Here is a 21,933-nt window from a genome sequence, read left to right as displayed (position 1 = left end):
AAACACAAACTTAAATTTGATATTTCACATTTGTACTACTGTAACATATTCCTTTATTTGATTATGTTGTGTTGTGGCTGAACCCAGGACAGATTAGAAATTAAATACACAACAAAAAAAAATACTAATGGTTTTATTATATGTTACAGTGACTCAGGCTGAGAAAGTGAATATCTATATTGTGGCCTGCAGTATGTTATATAAGGTAATTACAGATATATGTAAAACCTGGAATGGAGGTGGGGGGATAGCTTCAAGCCTTAATAAAGCCTTTTGGCATCCAGCATCTAACATAGAATCATAGAATCATGGAATCCCAGACTGGTTTGTGTTGGAAGGAACCTTAAAGCTCATCCATTTCCAACCACTTGCCATGGTAGAAACAGCTTCCACTAGACCAGGATTCTCCAAGCTCTGTCCAACCTGGCCTTGAACTCTGCCAGGGATAGGGCAGCCACAGCTTCTCTGGGCAACCTGTGCCAGGGCCTCACCACCCTCACAGGGAAGAACTTCTGCCTAAGAGCTCATCTCAGGCTCCCCTCTGTCAGGTTAAAGCCATTCCCCCTTGTCCTGTCCCTATTTGCTCTTATAAAAGGTTTTATATAAACTTTATATATGAAACCAAAAAATTTTATATAAACATCTACCTCAGCTTCTTTGGATACATGTTATTTCTATCCATTTTAACCTTACTCTTTCATAAGTGTCTTACAAAGAATAGACTTTGAATTCTGTTACCAGTTGTCTGGGTTTTATTTGTCAAAATTATATATTGGCACTTAGTTACAGTTTGTGAGAAGTATCTGAGCTTTTAGCCATTGTATTTAACAACTGTGGTACATGCAGTCACAAAGGAAGACTATTGTACCCATATCCATGGACAAGAAAAACTTTAGGGCAGAAAATAATCTTGATTACAATCCTTAGGAAATTAAAGGTGATTTGCTGTTCAAGTATTTAGGGCTTTATTTTCATTGCACTTGACTTTTGAATGCCTGCTGCCAAATACCAGATACAATGTTTTTCATGTCTATAAGTTTGTCTAAAAATTCAGGCAAAATGGAAAAAAAAAAAACAGTGTTCTGGGATGAGTAGTCAGAGGCAAAGCAAGAGAAGGGCTGTGTGGGAAGCAAGGCCAAGCAGAAGAAACAAGACTCACATTCTTCACCACAGTCACAACAGTTTGAAAGGGTTGGCTGGCATTGAAATAGTTGTTTTTGCTAAAGTATAACGCAGACTTGGTGTTTTACTCTTAGTAGCAGCACGGCTCTGTCACTGACAGGGGCCTGTAATGCTCAGTAGAGCTAATATCTTAATATAAGCAAAGGTTTCCCTTCATGGATTGCTGTTCCTTTTCTGGTGAAAGCAGGAGTACATGGAAGGAAGGAAAGACTGGGGGATGCAGGTTTACTCCTCACGCTGTGTTCCATGAAGTAAGTAGCAGTTTTTCATTGTGACCCACCCTGAAACTGCTTTCCCAAATCTAGTTGTGCTGCAATGGGAAAAGAATAAGGGGTGGTGTGAACTTATAAATTATGGCTACAATAAAGCCTGGCTTCAGTTAGCCCTCTGGGGTTTGATTACTCAGCTTTCCCTCTGGGTCCCACTGGTTTTCACATGTCACTGCATGGTGTTGGGAGCTCCACTTTTCCTCAAATCCACCTTTATTTTCCTCATTTCCAACAAAGTTTTCAAGTTTCAGCAGGTTGTGCATTGCTGCTGCATACCCAAGGCAGGCATCCTGACAGGGAGCAGTGGGGAGCCATGGGGAGTAACTGGAAAGCACCTACCCCAGATGATGGAACTATAGCTTGTGCCTGGCAAAGGGAAAATTCCAAGAAAAAGGGAAGAAAAAGGGGGGGGGGGGGGGGGAAGGAAAAAAAAAAAAAAAAAAAGATGGGGGGAAGGAGAAAGAAAAGAGTGAAAATATAATAAATTATGAAGTGAACTCACACATCTGCTTTTTCCCCTCTGCAGGTAATATTTCACACCTCTTTAGGCCACGCCCCTGCCTCTGCACTTGCACTTGGTGCAACTCCACTCCTCTGCCTCATTCCACCATGTTCCCCAAAAATATCTGCATGATTCCTCACACTTCACACACCCCTCGTCACCATTTCCAAATTTCCAATTTTTTGCCCTGTTTTTCACTTTGGCTCCAGGCTGCTCCACCTGGACCCACCACAGCCTGCACCTGCAGGAAGGTGCAAGCCTCCCGACCACATTCCCTGGTGGTTTTCTACAGTTTCGGGCAACTTTTGAAAAGCAGAAAGTTTCCTTTATTTTCAGGCCTGTTCTGATTCTTCCCATCCCTTCCCTTCTATTCTCTCGTCTCCTCTCCCCCCTTTCTGCCTTCTCTCCCTCTCCCTATTCCTGTTTATTTTATTTTAATTTTTTGTTTTTTACTTTATCTATGTTATTTCCCCGGGGACGCCAGCGATGGCGAGGGCGCATTTTATCTCTCCGGCCTCCCTCACGGTCCTTCCTATTACTGTTACCACCCATTTTCCTCTGCTTTTTCTACTCTTTCTGCGTTCCTCCGGCGCCGCTGGTGCCCAGCGGGAGTAGCTCCGTGCGGCGCCGCCAGGGGGCAGCAATGCCCCGCGCTCCCCTGCTACCTCCCAGCAGCATCTCTCGCCCGCCCTTCTGTGCAGGGGAGAGGGGACCGCTCCGGTCAGCAGGTTGGTCTCTTTGTGCTTTCTTTTAATAATAACGGTGATTATCAGTCATAATATACAATAGGCACCATGTTATGCACTGCTACGACTTGCGTCCCTCCAGACAGTGCGGGGGTCGGGAACAAACACTGATTCGGGATGGAAAACTGGTGTTAACCCCCGGCCGGATACACATACACAAAGTGAGGGGTTTTGGTGTTGCTTTCCCGGTTTCACCCTGGTGAAGTTCGGTGTCAGGTGGGAAGGTGGAAGATAGGAGGAGGAGGGGGTGCCTTCCCCCCTGAGCAGGCACAAGGTGTCTGCTCCGGATGGCGCTGCCTCCTGCCAAATCAAAGCGAAAAGGGTTTTCTCCTCGCTGAAAGGAGTGTCCTGCCCTCCTTCCCATCCCAGTTTTAGGAAACATGCGTAGGAGGACAGGGGGGTTTGTTTGGGGGTTGTTTTGTGGGAGGAAGAGGAGGGAAGAAGCAGCGTGCTGGGGAAGTGTCCGTGTGGGACCAGGAGTGGCTTCCTCAGCTCAGCTTTGCGTTCTGCAACCCGAAAGTCCCGTTCTCAATGGTAGCTACAACCGCGGAGCTGCTCTGGGAGGGGCGTCACGGTGCGGAAGGGGGCTTCAGGGCCTTGGGGCATGAAACCCCCGCGGAGGGGTCTAGCACCGGGTTGGGACTGCAAGCTGGGTTCTATGCGCTGCTGATTCCCACCTCCCGGTTGATCCCCATCAATACCCTGTGGTGGTTTAACAACTCCTTGAAGTGTTTTTTTTCGCCCTCCCCTCCGGTGATAAGAAAGTCTTAGTTGTTATGGGGGGGGGGCCCCCCCCAAGGGGTAGGTATAAAAAAGAAAAGAAAAAATAAAAATAAGGAGAAAGAAAAAGAAAGAAACATAAGAGAGAATAAAAAAAAAAGGAAAAGAAAAATAAGAAAAGGAAAAGGAAAAGGAAAAGGAGAAAAGGAAAAGAGAAGAGACAAGACAAGAAAAGAAAGAAAAATAAGAAAACTTAAGAAATAAAAAGATGGAAAAAGAAAATTTAAAACCAAACAAACAGAAAATAATGCAAAAATAAATATTAAAAAATATCACCAAGCGGGAAAATAGAGAGCTCTTTTGAAAATGTCTGCTATGGTTTCTGCGCCGTTTGAGGAAAATTATCCCGTTTAAGTGTGCCTGCAAAGGATCCCCATACCCTCAAAAAAAAAAAAAAAAAAAAAAAAAAGAAAAATCCACAAAATAACTGAAGCAATTCACGTTAACTCCTCGTTTTCAGCGTTCCCTGCTGACACCGGACAGTTTTCTCTGAAAGAAGCGCTTGATGCGCCTCGGTATGAGCTGGTTAGCACCTTCTCAGGAGGATCCCTCCCGGCCCGGCTCGCTGCCCCCTCTCGCCTTCAGCACCGGTCTCTTCATTAATGAAGCACATTTTATTTTGTAATACCGCTCCACTCTGGTTTCAAAACAAACCGGCTTCCTAAGAATACAGCAGACTTTATATTCTTGTTCGTTTCTCCCTCGAGGAAAGCATCCCCTCGCCTAATGCAGGTGTTGACTCCATCCTGCTTGGTATATCATCCTGGTACTGCAGGATGCTTGACTCCATCCCTGAAGTACTAGTTGTAGAGATGGAGCCACGCTGTTCACATAACCGAGGCAAAAATAACACATTTTATACTCATGAGGTACTTGAAGTGACTTTGCCTAGTGAAGGGGAGGATGAAACGCCTCCCGTTTTAAACCGAATTCTAGTCAGAGAGTGACACGGACCGACCAACGACCCCGTTTTCGGCTCCCATCACCAATTAGGCGGGTTTTGGGTGGTCTTCGTTTTGAGGTGTACTATTTACAAGAGCAGTTTTGGGGAGAAAAAAAAAATCTTTAGAGGAAAGACGGAAATAGAACTAAAGTGGTTTACATCACCAGAATAATTATTACTTAGGGTTTAAAATGTTTTAGCTCCATTTGAGTGGCATCAGATTCTTGGCGAGAGTTTTGCTTCTGATAATTATGTGACCTACAACTGCAGTACTGGAATCATCTAATAAATCCTTGAATAAACAATTTTAACTTCAGCAAATCCTCCAGCCCCCTTTAAATTAACTTGAAAAACCTGAATACCTTGCCTTTACCTACCATATATATAGATATATGCATACATGTACTCAAACTATAGATATATAGATATACTTAACTAGATATAGATATGTACATATAGATATACAAGACTCATCTCTTGTTAAATATGGGTACTTAATTATTGAGATATTGAGGTACGTAGGTGTAGAGATATCAAAATACATATGTATAGAGAGATTTATATATATTTATATTGAGAAAGATAGCTTGGATATATATATGGCCTGTGTGAGAGAGATTAGATGAGTTTGAGTTACAAGTTAAAACAGCCACACACCTTTGTAACTTAAACAACTGGTCGTTACTATTCCGCCCCTTTAAAACTAATTGCACAGATTTAAGGGGGTTGACAACCAATCTGGTGATGATTCCATGCTTACTAATCCACTTTCCCCTCACTCTGTCGCTTGAGCAATCAGAGCTCTACAACAACTGATAGCTAACACCACTGGAGCTGACTTGCCCCGAGAGGTTAGCTGATTTTTGAAGTCGAAAACGATTTTCATGTATCCCTAATTAAAAATAAATAAATAAAACACAATTTTAAAAATAAAAGGAAAAAAGGGGGGACGGAAAAGGAAAAAAAGGGGGGGGGAACCACAAGAAAAAGCAAAAGAAAAATCCTGGTATTATCGATGTATTTATTAACTGCCCTGAAGAATAAATCTGAATGTATATTCAGAAGGATGCAGACACCAGAGAACCAGAGAAAGTGACTATATCTAACCAATAGCAGCGCTTATAGACAGGGTAAGGGGGGCGGAGGGGGAAGAAATCACAAATTCAGGGGGTTGCTTGTTTATTTTTACCTGCTTCAGGTGGGCAGTTACAGCAACAGTGTGCAGGCAGTTGTTCTGACGCCAACACTCCTGGTTTGGTAGGAAGTCAGTTCCAATATGGATTAGTTTCTGTTTGAAAATAAGTGAGTTACAAGCAAAACGTTTCCTTGCTCCTTAGAATGAACAACATTGTTTGATGGATTTTACTTTGGTAATTTAAATAACAGTAATTCTCAATTCAGTCTGACTTAGCCGTTTGTGTTTATTATACGAGTCGTTTTGTATAACACTAAAATCGACGAGAAAGACTTTAGTCCTGAACATAGTATAGGAAGATATAGGATGCTTACAATACTTCCTTCTTTTTTTTTAATACACTCTCTTTTTAAATATAATGTAATTCTTACAGGTGATTTTTATTTCGATATCATTGGTAGAACCGCTCGCTACAGTATTTGTTTATTGGAATACGTGATGTATTAAAACCCTGAAACGCGCTGGCGAATACTCCTCTCTGTTACACACACGAATCTCATATCACCGCACCGAAACCACAGCCGATGAGTTGTCCTCTGCCTCAATTAGCTGGATGGCAAATTATGTTTTGCCGTCATTCGCACTGCAGAGGCTGAGAATGATGCAATCTCTGTCTTGCAAACCATGGAGGAGAAGGGGTGGGAGGGTATCCGTTTGAGAGCAGGTTTTCCATGAGCCCTTCTGAGAAAATCACCGAAGAAACCCTCAGACAAGAAACTTGGATGGGGGGAAATCGTTGTGTCTGCAACAATGAAAGTTTCCAGGGGTCCAAGGAGAGCTCCTCCCTCCGTGATGCTCAGCCAGGTTCTCCCAACCAGGGGCAGACCCCCTTACCCTTTCTCCGTCCCCCCTCCCCGGATGCTTGCCTCCTTTTGCAGCGGCCTTTCGTTACCAGCACCGGTAGGAGCACCACCATTCCCAAAAAGAAAGAGGGCAGGCGACGTCCCCGACTTTATTCCCCACCCCCCACAGCCCACCTGAGCCCCGAGGGCAGCCCCTTTGGCGGCTTGGGGTAGCCACCTAGCCCCTTCTTTTGGTCTCAAATCCGAGTCTTTCCTAGCTGAGCCCTGACTTCTGGGTGAAGGTCCCGACGGAAGGGCCACCCCGAAAGAAGTGATACCGCCCCCCCAACCGCTCCCAGCGGGTGATCTAGGGACAGGGGCGGTGTGTTTGCGAATGGGTGGGAAATGCCGGGGCCAAGGGGAGGAGGGAGACACGTCGCGGTCCAGAGTGGGGCATAACCGTGGCCACCCCCCTTCCTCCACCCCTTCTTCCTCTGCTTTCCCTCTCCTGGATGAGCAGGGCTGCGCTGGAGAAGCTTAATCCTGGACCCCTGCGGAGGGACCGCGGTGAGTAGCGGGGCTGGGGGGTCAGTACTCGCATTGCCGGGGGGGGGGGGGTTGGCAAATCGCAGCTGCGCCTTCTTACCACGAAGCGTTTCCGGGGCTGGGGGCGAGGTGGGAAATCTCCCTGGCGCCCCGTGCTCCTAAAAACATCAAGTGGGGGACGTTGACGTGCGGGCCGAGAGCGGGGGGTGGGGGATTTAGTCTCAGACGGCGACAGGGCGAAGAGGGGAGGATTCCACCGAGTCCCCCTTTTCTCCTTACCAACCCTTTAATTTCTTACTGTCAGTGACAAATGTTATTCACACGGGTAGAAGCTATTGGGTTGTGAGGAGGATCAGCTGACGAGATCTCACCTACGGGCTATTTAAATCCACACGCACACTGAAGGGGTCTTCGCAGTGCCCTCAAGGAGCATCGCATCTCACTGGAGGGAAGGGGGAAAGGGAGCAGAGGGAGAGGGGGAGGGCTGCTGAAGGAAGAGGGTAGGGAGTGGTGGAACGGGCCTGGGGAGTGCCGCTTTCCCCCCAAGGGGAGATATCCTGACCGATTGAGAGGGAGCGAGCTGCAAAGGGCGCGTTGCGGTGGTCGCCCCGTATCCCCGGTGGGCGCCTGGAGGCTGGCAGTTCCTGGTTCGGTCGTAGCTCCGTGTCTTGATTCCTTCATTGGAAGGCAGGGGAGGGAAACCAGGGCGAAAGGTGGCTCACAGCTTGAGGGGTCCTACCCTGCCCGCTGCCCTCTCGGGGGATAGAGGTGATGCCCGACAAGCGCTGACCCTGGTGCCCGATATCACTTGTTATGCCCCTAGATGGAAACCGGCCATGGGATTAACCTGGCGGAATGCTGGAAGTATTTGTTTGTCTGATGTATGCGCCTCACAAAGACAGGGTTTAGACGGGGGTGCTTTGGAAGTGTGGGAACCGGCGGCAGCAGCGCCGTCCGTCTGTCTGTCCGTCCGCTCTCACGGCGGGGAGGCTGAGTGAGATCCGTGGCTAAAATGACATTTCAGTACCAAAACAGTCCTCCTTGGCCGTTCCGGGAGCCAGTTAGGACAAAAGGACAAAGTCCTCCCCAGAACGACAGACGGACGAGCCTCGTCACCGGCGCTGGGCTGGGTGCTGGAACCCAGTACAGAGGGATCTCCACAGCCCCTCGGCGCTTTGATGTTGTTTTTAATCGTGTTTATCCACCTCCCCAGTTCCCAGAGAATGCACCAGGTCCGTTGACAGGGACACCTTTGCCAGGGGTTATCACGCGTGCTTTTGAAGCCTCATATACTGGGCACGCCGGTCCTTAATACAAGTATATTTAATCCATTTAATATAAATACCTGATGCTAGTGCGCCCACAGCCTTTCTTCGCTGTGAACCCCCCAGGAGTTGTTGGTTTTATTTGCATTTATTCGAAGAAGAAGAAATAAACTCCTGCAGGAGCAGAAGAAACATGGTCCGAAAGAGCTAGGCCATTCTTTCCTCCGCCCGCAGCCTGCAGAGGTACGAAAAAAAACTAAATTCCTGGAACGAGATCTGGGAAATCAGTGCTGGAAGCACACCGACTTGGCCGAAGCTCGGTTAATGAACTTCCAAAAGAACAACAACAAAAGGAAGTCGCTGTTAATCCAATCACACATAACGTTCAATTTCTCGTGTGAGTTAAACATCTTTTCCTCCTGAGAGCCTACCGCGGTCAGAGCTTCCCTTCGCCACTCCTAAGTTTAAAATCTGCCTTTATTCAAACCTTTCCTTATATTATTATCATCATCATTATTTTTATTATTAAAAAGAGAAAGGTAGAATCGGGGAAAGGCAATGCCTCCTAGGTTCAGCTAGCAAGTGCTTCCGAGAAAACAGGTCTTTCCACGCAGTATCAGTACAAATTAAGTAAAGAACGAGGTGAATATTGAAGTAGCCGCTCCTGGAATACCCGCCCCTGCCCGCGTTCTTAGGCCCGGATTTTCTTAAAACAGGCACCCGCACAGCGAGACCCTGTGTTGACCCAGGCCATTAACATGGGGGGGGGGGGGGGGGGAAATTTCACCGTCTCTCCGTGTGTGGAAGGTGCCTTGCCTTGGGGGAGACGAGGGGTGCTGCCCATCACCCGGGGATGCTCTGCCACAGGCAAATTCCCGCCAGAAACTGGTCGTGATTTCCGCCATGCTCTGTAGTTCTGCTATTTTTATTTATTATTATTATTATTCTTTGGTGGAGGGGGACTCAGGAGCGGAGGTTAGGGTCGGTATCTGGGAACAGTGGAACCACTGCGCCCGTCGAAGGGTGTCGCTCTCTAGCTCTGCCCGCTCCTGCCTGTTCCTAACCACCACCGATGCCTGCTGCCCTCTTCTGCCTGCTTTAACTTCCCCTTCCTATTCCTACCCTCTCCTGCTTTCCCTGCCGTCCCCTGCCCGCTCTTATCTGCTCCTGTCCGCTCTATCCTCTGTACCAGCTCCTGCCCTCTCCTGCTCCCCCTATCCTCTCCTGCCCTCCTTTACTCTCAGCTGTCCTCTCCTGCCTTCCCCTGCCCTCCCTTGCCCGTTTCTACCCTCTCCTGCCCTCTCCTGTCCTCCCTTGCCAGGTCCTGACCCCTCATCCTTTCCTTCTCTCTCCTGCCTGCTCCTGACCGCCCCTGACGGCCTCTGTCTTCTTTACCTGCTCCTGCCTATTCCTGCCCTCTCCTGCCCTCCCCTGCTATCCTCTGCCCGTTTCTGCCCTCTCCTGCCCGTTCTCTTTGCTGTCCAGCTCCTGCCTTATTCTACCGTCTCTGCTTATTCTGCCAGCTCCTGTCGTCCTATCTGCTCGCTCCTCCTCCCTTATATGAGCTGTATCCTCTCGTGCCCTCCGAGGCCCTCTCTTGCCCGTTTCTGCCCTCTCCTGCCCTCTTCTGCTTTCTCCTGCCCACCCTTGAAGGTACCTCTACCCTCCGCTGCCTGCTCCTGCCGGTAACTGCCTGATCTCTCACTGTACCGGCCCTGACCGCGGGTCCCGACAGGCGTCGCTGTCCTGCCGCGGGGGAGCAGGAGCCCGATGTGCTCGGAGCATCCTGTGGAAGCGGGCACCAGGGTGTTGGAGCGGGGTGTCCTGTCCCCTGTTCTCCCCGCTAGCGTACGGGTCCGGTCTGCCTCGGGGATGCAAAAAGTGTACGGAGACAAACCTTCCCGACCGGAATTGCAGTAAAAATCAGATTTTCTCCTCCCCTTGAGGCCGTAATTACCGAAAACAGGGATATAACCACTCATTTCAAACCTCGCCTGCATCGGTAGGTTCTTTCCCCCTCGGTGTAAACTGACGGCGAAAATAAAAGAGCAGAAAATGAGGCTCGTCTCTCTTCTGCCCGTTCAGGCAGCCAAAACCCTCCTCCGGGCTGGTGCTGGAGCTGGCGTTCTGCCTGCTAAAACAAATAAAATGCCACCGGGCAAGAGTTTGCTGCACAGCACTGCCCGGAAACCGCGTCACTGAGCGAGCATTTTGAAGCCTGGGTGGAAGTATTGCAGTTCTCTCCGCCGCCTATCCTGCCATTTCCTACCTCTGATCAGGGGAGATGCCCTTGCCCAGAGAGGAGGGGTACGGCTTTGGGGTCTGCTTTATTAAGTCCAAAGAAGGGGTACCTTGAGCGTGTCTGCAAGGGAAGCTCTTGTGCAAGGAATTAAAATTATGATTTAATGTGTGTGTGTGTAGGCAGAAAGCTCTAAAGTCATCATTTTCCGTACCGCTTTCCTATATACTTGCATCTCCACTCTTCTGAACATGCTCTAAATAATGTAATGCAAATAATGCCAAAACAAGTATGTCTGTGTGCAGAGGATGTGCCAAAATAGTTGTCTTCCTCCGTTCCTGGAGTCACGATTATTTATACTTTTTAATAAGAAGACAGATATGGCCGAAGAGACGAAGGAGAAAATCTAAGTGCAAAATGCTGAATACTAATTTTAGAGGAATCGGGGTATTAAAAGCATGAAGGACAAAATAAATACATACATAAAGTGATAAATACATAAATAAAGAGATAAATACATAAATAAGACGACGAAGCCCCAGCATCTCGTCTCATCTCCGTGGCTCTGCAGCGGCCACACCAAAACTGTGTATTATTTAGTGTTTTTATGCATTACTTTCTTTATTTACCTATCCCTGGTTGAAATCCGCGCAACCTCCAACTTCGGTGGCACTCGCGCGGCTGACCGCAGGACACACGCTCCCTTCCTTTTAGCTGTGAAAAGGCTGATAGTAACCGGTGTGCTGCCGGGTGTGTTCATTGTTCCTATTCCAAGAGTCCAGGCAGTAAGTGTCGGGGGGGGGAGGGGGGAGGCAGAGACAGGATGAAGGAGAGGCGCTCTCCTCCCACCTTACTCCCCTCCTTACCTCCCCCCTGCACGGGGCTCATTCAAACGGCGGCGCCACGATTCGCGGGGCTGCTGTTCGCTAATGCGGGTAGGGGTGAAAGGGAGGAGGAGGAGAATGAGAGCGGGGGATGATGTTGAGACGCGGAGCCCCGACAATCCCATCCCGTGAGAGTGGTGCTTATGGTGGTTATGCATCTTGGTCCCGTCGGGGCCGCGGCGAGGCGTGGGTTAAGTGAGCGCAGAGGTGGCAGTCGGAGTGGGGAAAGCGGGAGGAGAATGAGGATGCAGGGTGCACGATGGAATCACGGAGGAGTACACCCCTGCGCTGCCCTCTCCTATGTATATGCTAAAGGCAGGAGGAAGGGACTGACATTTGAGAGATACACATGAGCTAATTAACAGCGCAGGGAGGGGATGATGATGATGGGTCGGGATGGCGGGAGGCCCCCGCACCCGCTAATTGGAAAAAAAATAAAAATAAAAAGGTACTTTCCTAATGAGTTATTGTGTTATGAGGTAGGGTAAGAGTTAATCAGACGGGTGGTGGTGTTAGCTTCCTTCCTGGAGTGCTGGGTTTGTGTCTGGTGTATGTTTGTTTGGTTATTTATTTAATGTTTTATGTATAGCTGTCTGACTACTTCTGATTGGGTGACCTATCAGTGCGGAGGTTGTTAAAACTAGGGCGAGAAGTAGCGCTGAAAATACTGTACGAATCATGAACTGGTTTGGGTTGAAAAGACTTTAAATCTCTCTCAGTTCCAACCCCCTGCCATGGGCAGGGACAGCTTCCACTAGATCAGGTTGCTCCAAGCCTTGTCCAGCCTGGCCTTGAACATTGCCAGGAATGGGGCAGCCACGCCCCGTTGAAAGAATTGAAAGTGTATACATGTGGTGAAATAGGCACGGAGTAATACAGATCGAGCATGCTCTTTATTTAAAAATAAATATATGAAAATAATGATATAAAATATTAAGAATCTATGAATAAATAGAAACATGCATGGCAGTCTTTGGGGAGGGCTAACTTGCCCTGTACATTCACGCAGGTAAGTGATTGCAGGTAAGTGATTCCTAATGAAAATAATTATCTGTGCATGCACTTAGACCTTTATATATATATATACACACACACTAGATATGCAGTATATAACATGTATAATTTATCATTTATACTATATACTAATATAATATTTTATGTATAATACATGTAAAACATTTATTTTCATGGAATAACGTTGCTGGCTTAAAAATATAACACCCTGTACAACGTAAGAAAGAGATTCAAACCACACATCTTCCTCGTAAGAATTTCCCTATTAATGCAAACTGAGACGTGCTATTGGTGTTTGTAATGTAGTTCAACGCCTGTGGATTTTTAAGGAGGAAGAAAAGAAATGCTGTAGACAGTATTTTTAAACGACCTGTAAAAATGCCTTTCTTCCTTGTAAAGAACCAGGTGGTGGGTTTAAAGCTGCACCTGCTAAAATGGGAGGCGACAAGTTTAATAACGCGGTATTTAAGGCAGAATATACCAATTGTGTTCCTCGGAGACAGCTTTCCCAGCCTGGAAGTACACGTTTTAAGAGAAGATTTTGAAATAAAATGTCCCTGAAATCAAGGGAGATATAAATGTGCTCACAGGCCGTAATAAGGGTTAGATATTATGAATCCTGTGACACAGCCCCCATTACACGCATTATCTATCTAAGCATGTCTGTATCACCTTTGTACCTCAAAACGGTGGTGGCTGGGTTTTGTTTTGCCTAATACAAAGTTAAGTTGGCGACTAAACTTGCAGTTCCGAGCTGACAGTGTGACAGATGAGCAGGGCAAGGAGATCCTCCTCTCCTTTCAAGGCCCAGTGGAGCATCTGGGTTGGTAATATTAGCACTGTACGTGTTTTGTAATGTTATAGAAACAGAAGCGTGGAGGAAGCTGAAGGTAAAGATGCATACACAGCCAAGCCTCGCCAAGAAAAAAAAAAAAAACAACAACAAAAAAAAAAAAAACCCGAAATAGAAAAAAGAGAAGGGAAAATAAATAAAATAATAAAATAAAATAAAGTAAAATAAATAACAACAACAATAATAGTAGACATAAAAGAGAGATCAAAGGAAAAACAATCGCTTTTAACTTCCAGTAAATTAAAAACAGTGCAAATATTGCTTTACATATGCATCAGTATACGCATATATATATGCGTAGTAGCACACGCTGTAGCCAGCGGGACGCGGAGGAGGAGGATGTCGCGGCGCGTGGCCTGGATCATGGACCGGAGTCTCCCAGCTCCCAGCCAGGCTGTTCTCATGTCCCTGATTGCCCATTTCGAGGGTATTTGTGTAGATTATGATGATGATGTTTGGAAGGAGAGAGGGGGCTCGAGTACTTGTTCCGTTAATTAGGGTCTTCTAGTGGAGGTAGCTCCGGGGATCCGCGGTCTCTTCTCCGGGCGGCGGGATTTACATGTTCCGTGTTCTTTCTTTTGTTGTTTTAATGTCCCGATGCCCTCGATGTATGTGAATGTATCCGGACGCACAGCGATGCCTCGAGATGACGTCAATGGACGTGACCTTGCCGCTAAACCTTGAACGTGAAGCAGGGATGGGAGGGGGAAGGTAAGGGGGAGCTGCTCCGCTCTGCTCCGCGCTGTGCCCGCGCTGCTCAGCGACTCTCGCCCGGTGGAATGAGCACTGACACAGGCAGCGGCACCCAGCCCATCCCCGTCTCGTGTGTCGTCCCCTCCCCGTGGCGCCAAAACAAAGCCCACCTCCCCACAGCGCCGCCGACCTCGGCCTGCCTCCTCCTTCTTCTTTTTTTTTAAAGTGTATTTATTTATTTATTTATTTGTAATGATACGTTATTTGCGGCTTCTCGTCAACAAGAGGCAAGCGGAAAGGAAAAACTATGGTCATTAAAAAAAAAAAAAAAGAAAGAAAGAAATGGGGAGAAAAGAAAGAAAAAAGGCACAAACAATAAAATATAAAAATAAAAATAATAAAATAAATAAGCTAAACTAAACTTAAATATAGTAAAATAAAATAAATAATATAAAACAAATACCAAAAATAACCCCAAGAAACAAGCAAATAAAAAACACAAAAAAAAACCCAACCCCAGACGAAAACCTTCTTACCTCCCCAGAGTGCTGCACGGCACAGGCGTGTTGAGGTACTTGAATCGAAGCATCTCCCGGGCGGGCACCGGTGTTCCGCCGGGTATAGGGGCTGGGGGCTCCGCCGGGCTGAGGGAAGGGACTCACCAGCAAGTCACAGAGGGAGTGCAGTGACCAGCTCGATGGGGAGCAGCGGCGGTATGAGCTGGGAACGGGTGTCCGGCGGCAGCAGAAGCTATGCGAGGGCGATTCCTGCTACTCTTCCTCTCTTCCCACTTCTCCCTGTGGCTGTGTGCCACGGATGCTGGGAAAACTTTTAGCGGCAGGGGAAAGAACTTCATCCCGCCTTTCCCCATTAGCCTCTCTCCTTTCCTCCTGGGATATTTTACATATTTCTTAGCCTGCCGTGAGATATTCCAGAGCATTCCTCTGGATCTGGGCACAAACCAGCTGCCAGAGAGCGGCTGCACACTCCTCCACGCAGGCATCTCATCCTACCCTAAATACCCAGGTAGTGAAAAGCGGCTGGCCTTCTGGCAGCGGGAAGGGTGTAGGTTTCCATAAATCCCCTCTCCATCATTTTTTTAGTATTATTTATTTCTAGTGCATCCGATGCTCTCCCTGAATTGCCTGCATTCACCCCGGGCTTGCGTCCTGCTCTTGGCAGAGCTTCTCTTTGTCTGCAGAGTTCCGCGGGCTGATGCCTGGGGAATGCGGGGAAGGATGTGGGGAACGCGGAGGGATGTCTGAGCTGTCCCCGAGGAAACTCGCGCCCGCTGCCTGCAGCCGCGCTGCGGGAGGGACACACAGTTGGCTCCACATACAGACGTATATACAGATATGTATATATACACACATACACATCTATACATATATATCTACATGGATATATGACCCATTGTAGCATGTGTGTATATGTGTGTGTGTGTGTGTATATATATATATATATTTAATGCTCGCCCCTCCCGCCGCACAACCCTCTCCTCAGCCCTTCCATCTCCCTTGCCACCTGCCCATGCTGGGGCTGGGCACCGCATTAAAGCCACTCCAGATCTGGGGGGACAGAGAGGCGAACAGCACGGCACCCCGTTGACGTGCACAACCTTCCTCTAACCCTCCATCATTTCTGCATCTCTTCATCTCTCCCTCCCTCCATCTTTCCTCCACCTGTTCATCTCTTCCCCTCTCCGTCCCTTCTCCAACTCCCCTTTCCCCCATCCCTCCTTCCTCGCACACCTCCCGCTCCCTCTCACACTCAGATTCTCCCAGCACCCCCCTACCTTGTTCCCTTCATCCTCACACACACACACACACACACACATTCCCTCCCCCTTGCTCTAAAATCCACAGGGGCTTTGAGGGGCGTTTTCACGCTGTTTCCAAACCCGAAGCGGTGGACGGCAGGAACTGGCACCCTCCTTCCAGCGACGAGAGGTCACGCTTCAAGTTTGCATGACGGCAGGGATGGGAAAAGAATCCTTTTTGTCAGCGCCATCAGTTTTTTCTGTTTTGGTTGTTGCTGTTGTTGTTTTGTTTTGTTTTTCTTTCTATTTTTTTCCCTTGCTGTTGCCCGGACCAAAGTTGCACAAAATGGTAGTGCCTCTCCAAAACAAGACTCGGAAGAAAATGTACTTCAGAAGTTAGCTGGAGAAAAAACAGCTTCTAAATTCCGACCTTCTGCTGAAAAAAAAAAAAAAATTATTTTAAGTGTCCAAAGAAATGAGTGATTTCCTTCATCTCTCTAAGAAAAGGTAGCTATTGCTCTTCTTTAGACTAGCCATTTTTAATTTGTTCCGTCTGTCAAATTGGGACTCTGAGAGGTTTTGGTGCAAATTCATTATCTCTGGCAACGCACAACGTATAGTAGGAGCTGAAAAAGACCGTGGCAATGGATGAACAATAGGGCTTCAGTCCATCAGCAACAAAAGCGTTGGGCAAATTGGTTGAATTTCAGAGCACGTCCTCCTCAGCAGAGAGGGCTGGACTAGACCTTGGCCAAACCCCCCAAAAAACTTGCAGAGCCTACCATACAACACTCCACTTTCTACTCGAGGGCGCAGGAAGCCATATGGAAAAAAGAGGGCGGGAAACAGGGAAAAAATGAAGGAAAAAATGAAAAATAAAAAGAGAGCCAAACCGAAGCCAACTTCTGCTTTTCTTTCTCTGTTCGTTTTGTTTTTTTTTTTTTTTTTTTTCTGGATGGAAGATTTCCAACTCTCCCGTGCAAGAACGACACCGTGGAGCTAAGCAGCACTTTTAAATAAGGATGTCAAAGGGAAAGACGTGAATTTCTGGAGATGTGGAAGAGTTTTCTCTATTCCGAGGGGCCTTGGCCGTGAGGATCTTTGTTTGCCACCAGAGACTTAGCTCACTCTCAGCTCGGTTGATCTGGGGTCAAGTTTTCCTCTGATAAAGACGGACAAATGTAAGTACCGTGATGTTTGTGTGTGGGATGTGCGACAGACCGATCCTGAATTCCCTGAAATAACTAGGGATGCTGAGCACGGGCAAGCAGGGGTTTCCCCAGTCGCCCCGACTATTCCCACTGTCCACTGGCGAGGGGAATCTGATTAACGAATCAGGGTTTAGGACTTGACATTTTTGTGCCCCTGATGCTAAACCTGTTGGTCGTGTGGGATGTAGTTAGTGTGCAGGAGCAGTTACAGTTGCCCGGTGAAAGGAGAGATGTGGCTTTTCAGGGAGCCCTTATATTTTGGCAGTGGCTGGGTGCACTCAGAAAGGTATTGCAGACAGAGGGGCAAGAGTGTGGGAACTAAGTCCTGTGGCCTCCATATTCGAGCTTAAAAATAAAAGGGGGGAAAGAAAAAGCAAAAAGGAAAAAAAGAAAAAATAAAAAAGGAAAAGAGGAAAAATAGGAAGAAAAAAAAAAAAAAAAGGAAGAAAGAAAAAAGAAAGAGAGAGAAAGAAGATGAAGCGATGTCTTGAAGCGGGCCGGGATGCAGATCGCTCGCTGCAGCCTGTCCATCCTCTGCCTCCCGCGTAGGGGTCCAATTGGAGCAAGCAGCCATCACTTCCCGGGTTATCCAAACCCCAGCACGGCTCCCGACCCCGGCCCCAGGTGTCGCTGGAGCGATGGACACCTCCAGGGGTCCCGCTGCATCCTTCCTTCCACCCCTCCCTCCATCCATTCTTCCCTCCACCCAAAAAAGTAGCCACCTTCTGCAACTCCGGTCCACCCCGCAGAGGAGCTGGGAAACGGGTGAAACCGCCTCGCAGTAATACAGACGAGCTCGGTGCTTCCCGACAACAGTAATAGTATGCGTTTTTAAAGATGTGCGGGGTGTAATCAATACGATGCAATAAAAGCGATTACCTTACGCTGTGTGCATTTACCCTCTCAGCTCTCGGAAAGCTGACAGGGCTGTGAATAGAGAGGATGACTTCCCGGTGATCCAGGTCTGGAAAAGGCTGGGAAATCCAGCAGAAAAGCGCTGGCTTAATGTGGTTTGCATGTTTTGAACTGAAGGCTAGGTGGAGCCTCCATCCTTTATTAAGTAGCTGGCAGCTTATAGTATGCAAATCCTGCATCTGCCTCCCTAGCTTTCCTCACTTCTGCTCCGCAACCCCAACCAATAATAGTATTCTTAACCTGTTTTTTATAAGTCTGGTTCTCCGGAAATAATTATTTATTTTTAAATGATATTATTCACATTATTTCCTGTAAATATTGATTTAACCCTGCAGATACCGGAGTACATTACTCATATCTGGTTTGTGTCACGTTAAATCATCTGCAGGAAATGTAGCCAGTTATGTTCCCGTTGAATCTACAGTCAAGTGCTGTAGTGATGCATTTAATAACCCCGAAAGTTAATATACTCGGCACCTTCCGAACACGCATAGGTTTATCTGCGCACATATATTTTCACGAACAAGAACCAAACACTGAAAGTGTTTAAATTACGATCCGTTGCTATTTTTCTTTCTTTTTCTTTTTTCTTTTTTTTTTTTTTTCCTCTGTTTATTTTCAGGTTTAGATAACGCAGACAGAACTACAGGGAGTGACAACCACGACAACAAACGGTAACTTCTTTTTGTTGTTTAATAGAAGCCTGACGCTACTATGTCCATTACCTACACGTAATGTTCTTTGGCAGCATGTAATGTTTCCATGTGTATTTACTGACGGTGGGTTTAATACTTCTCTCTCCTCTCCACCTCTTCCCCTTCCTTCCGCCCCCGACTTTGAATTCTTGTCAGTCTGTCTTCTCATGTAATAGTTTGGATTTGTATATATGCATACCATATGTTCAACATAACAGAAGCATAATCTGCAGTGAAATGAAACTGGTCAGAAAAGAAGCTGCAAGGCACTCTTGTTAGAAGGCAAGCCAGGCCAGTGATTTAACCTGGCTGGGAGAAGGAAAGGGATGCTCTGCAGAGAAAGCTGGCCTGGGCTGTATTGGCGTGCCGTGATTTGCATCTGCATGAATCCTGCCATAAATTGGTGCAAAAAGGAAGTTTATGTAATGCTGTGCCCTTCCTATGTACCTCACAGCAGCCAAAGGGGGACTGTGTCTTCCCCATGGAAGGTGGTGATGCTCGCATTAGAAGAGGGCTCTGATCGCAATAATCTGAGAACCATACATAAGCATTCATCTTTGAAGTCAATAGGGACTGTTTATTCCTAAGAAATCCACACAGGATGTGTTTTTCTGTATGTCACAGCCATCTGGAGATCTATAAAAAGATTAAAAAACAAGCATGGCAATCACATGCTAATCTACAGGCCATTAGTGGGAATTTATTAGATAGGTAGGGGGAGAAATCTGTGTTCAGATTGTGTATCTTGAGTATGCAGATCAATTCTACCTGAAGTATTTGGAATGAATAAGGTGTATGTAAATTTATGTAAACTAGGAGAAAACAGGCAGTGTAAATGGCCACTTTTGACAATTCAGGTGATATTTTTTGGCAGTAATTTCAGAATTGCAGATTGCTCAAACTTCGCACATGCAACCTTGGAAACACATTTTGCAACTGCTGTGTGCATTTCTGTGATGTTCAGAATAAGGAAACACTTTTGAGTGAGTCTTACCAGGCCCCTGTTGGTTTTGAGGCCTTGCTATGTGTCTGAGAGTTAGAAAATGTAACTGGTAATATGGCTAATGAACACCCAGGTCATGATCATCATGTTGGCTCTTTACTGAGCCTCCAGTGATTAATCTATAAAGGCTGTGTGGCAGCTCCTTTCCAAGTCAGTGTTTTGGTGAGGTGGTCAAGAGAAAAGGGCTTGGTGTTTTAAGGATATGTATCTTGATCTATTGAAATGTACCAATTTGCAGTACTAGGCCTTGCTTTTAACTGTAAGTCTGGTGACTTGGTTTATGTGCTTGCATTGACGTGTACATTCATGTCTGTGTTAATATGCATTATGTACACACAGAGCTATATAAGCATGGGTATATGCAGACATATACATGAGGAGCACCTGAATTTTCATGCCTCTGACTGTAAGAATTTAATGCATAAGCCCAAAAGCCTGTCATGCGTAACACATGCATGATCACCAACACTGCTGCCCCTAGCTATTGCAAGGAAGAAAACATCTTTCTGCCTATCTGCCAATTCAGAGAACCTCATTAGAATTTTACGTAAGATCAAACTGATCATGTGCCTCTGGATGTATCAGATACCTGATTTGTTTGTCCCTGTTGTGCCTGAGCAGCCTGAGAGGTTCAGTAACTACTAATGAAGCATTACATGAATTCTTACGATTTTGTGCCAGGCTCTCTATTTTCCACAAAGAATATGGGAACAATTAGCTCTTACACATACATCTCTCAGATATAAAGCACTGGTGGTAAACTGCATTCTAACCCTGTATTCCAAGAAGAAATGCTCAGTTTCAAAGGACTGAGGGTCTGAAAGCATAAATAAGTGGCCTTGCTCATAATATTGCTGCTGAGGTCTGGCAGATTGGCAATGTCTATGCATTACTTCTTGGTGGCAGTATTAATTTGGGGCCATGTCCGACAAATGAGATTGCTTACCCATCTTCAGGCTTTGTGATAGATAAAAATGGACTGGTGGATAGAGTTGCCATTTTACAGTGTAACCACATACACCTACATATATATTTCAACACCAACACACATACAGACATGTACTCAGACTGACACATGTACATATGCCTCCCCTATGTACACACAAGCACACATACGCTTTATCATGCAAGCAGGCTACACAGAGCAGGAACAACTTCAGTTTAACTCCATGCATTTAAAAATCTTCCCCCTACATACTCAGCAACATACAGAAGCACATGGTAATTTACAGAAAATATTGACATGGCATGTTGTGGTTTATTTTGCATCTCAAAAGAGCGGGTAGGTGCGTGGATTTTAAGTCGTCTTTGCCTTTAGGAGTGCAGAGCAGCCCATGTTCTGTGTGTGCTGGATTTTCTCAGTGTGCACTGGCTGCAGCTCGGTTGAGCTGTGGAAGTGCATTTATTAATTTCATCAGTAAATATGCTAGATCCCAGTGAGCAGATTCATTGTACCGCGTGTACTCGGGAGACGTTTAATGTTTTGCACTGCAGAGTTAGAAAATTTCCAGGCAGATTTTACTGTTAAATCATACAAAGCATAATGTTCTTTTTTTGGGGGGTGGGGGAAGGGGAGCTGAGAGGCTCAAATCCTAAAACTGTTCGTAAGGCGTGATAACAGTTTGGAAAGACTTGCCTCCGTCGGTTCCTTGCGTTAACGCCAGCATGCATTTCTCTGCTCTCAGCACGAGGTTAATCAAAAATATATCAGCGTTTTTCATTAAGGCATTTCGCCAGATGATGCATAGCCTTAGATAAACATTGCTGCAACGTTCACCTGTGTTGCATCCTAACACAGACACACACACACAGAGTGGATGGGAGGGATAAAGGGAGGGAGGGATTGAGAGAAGGAAGGAAGAGTATGGATGCTGTAGGAGAGATTGCTGCTAGCAGCTCCCCCAGCAGAGAGGGTCCGTCCCGCTGTAAATACCTGCGGATGCATCCCTGTAGGCGAGAAACACGGCAGGGGTGCGGAGCTATGACACACACCCCCCCCCCATACACACCGCACACAGCGTCGGCGAGAGCGAACCGGCAGCGTAGCGCAGTGCTGCTCCCGGCCTTGCCTGCGGCCGGAGCATTCCTCTGCGGCGGGCCGGGAAATGCGCTGCACCGGAGCGGAGCTTTCCCCTGGCTCGGGGAAAGGGGCTTTTATCCCGCCGTAGCGAGGATGGGTTTGTTGTTTTCTTCCCGTCCCCGCGGAGGTCAGAGCGGCCTGCGCTGGCGAGGAGGGAGGTAAAAGCCGGGAGCTGCGGATGATCGGAGGGGAAATGGGGCTCGTGCGCATCAATTAAGCCGCGTGCACTTGAGATTTCTCATGACATCATCATTACCTCGGTCTCCTGCGGTCCGGGACCTCTGACCTCGCCGGGCTGGTCCACATTTTGGCGGTGACAAGCATACACCACCCCCACGGCCCCGTCTCTCCCCTCCCCCCCCCCGCCCCCCCCTCCC

General features: G+C 47.1%; 2 long non-coding RNA genes across 2 annotated transcripts in view; one reads left to right on the top strand and one right to left on the bottom strand.

Moving 5' to 3' along the window:
- Positions 1-6,581: 6,581 nt before the first annotated feature.
- LOC133220957 (uncharacterized) overlaps positions 6,582-21,933 on the top strand; it is a 60,613-nt gene continuing 45,261 nt past the window's right edge. The window contains exons 1-3 of the long non-coding RNA XR_009727834.1: positions 6,582-6,966; positions 16,615-16,833; positions 18,401-18,452. This is a non-coding gene — a long non-coding RNA (uncharacterized LOC133220957). The remainder of the gene's footprint in view (positions 6,967-16,614; positions 16,834-18,400; positions 18,453-21,933) is intronic.
- Positions 15,738-21,873, bottom strand: LOC133220958 (uncharacterized). The gene is made up of 3 exons (XR_009727835.1): positions 21,410-21,873; positions 18,779-19,109; positions 15,738-16,088 (listed from the first exon to the last, which is right to left on the bottom strand). It is a non-coding gene; the product is annotated as an uncharacterized LOC133220958 (long non-coding RNA).

This window comes from Neopsephotus bourkii, unplaced genomic scaffold, assembly GCF_033783945.1.
Source record: "Neopsephotus bourkii isolate Nb327-2 ecotype Australia unplaced genomic scaffold, CSIRO-AGI_Nbou_v1 NB_1495, whole genome shotgun sequence".
NCBI classification, from domain to species: domain Eukaryota; kingdom Metazoa; phylum Chordata; class Aves; order Psittaciformes; family Psittacidae; genus Neopsephotus; species Neopsephotus bourkii.
The sequence above is the reverse complement of the archived record's forward strand: the minus strand, read 5'-3'. Positions and strand labels throughout refer to the sequence as shown.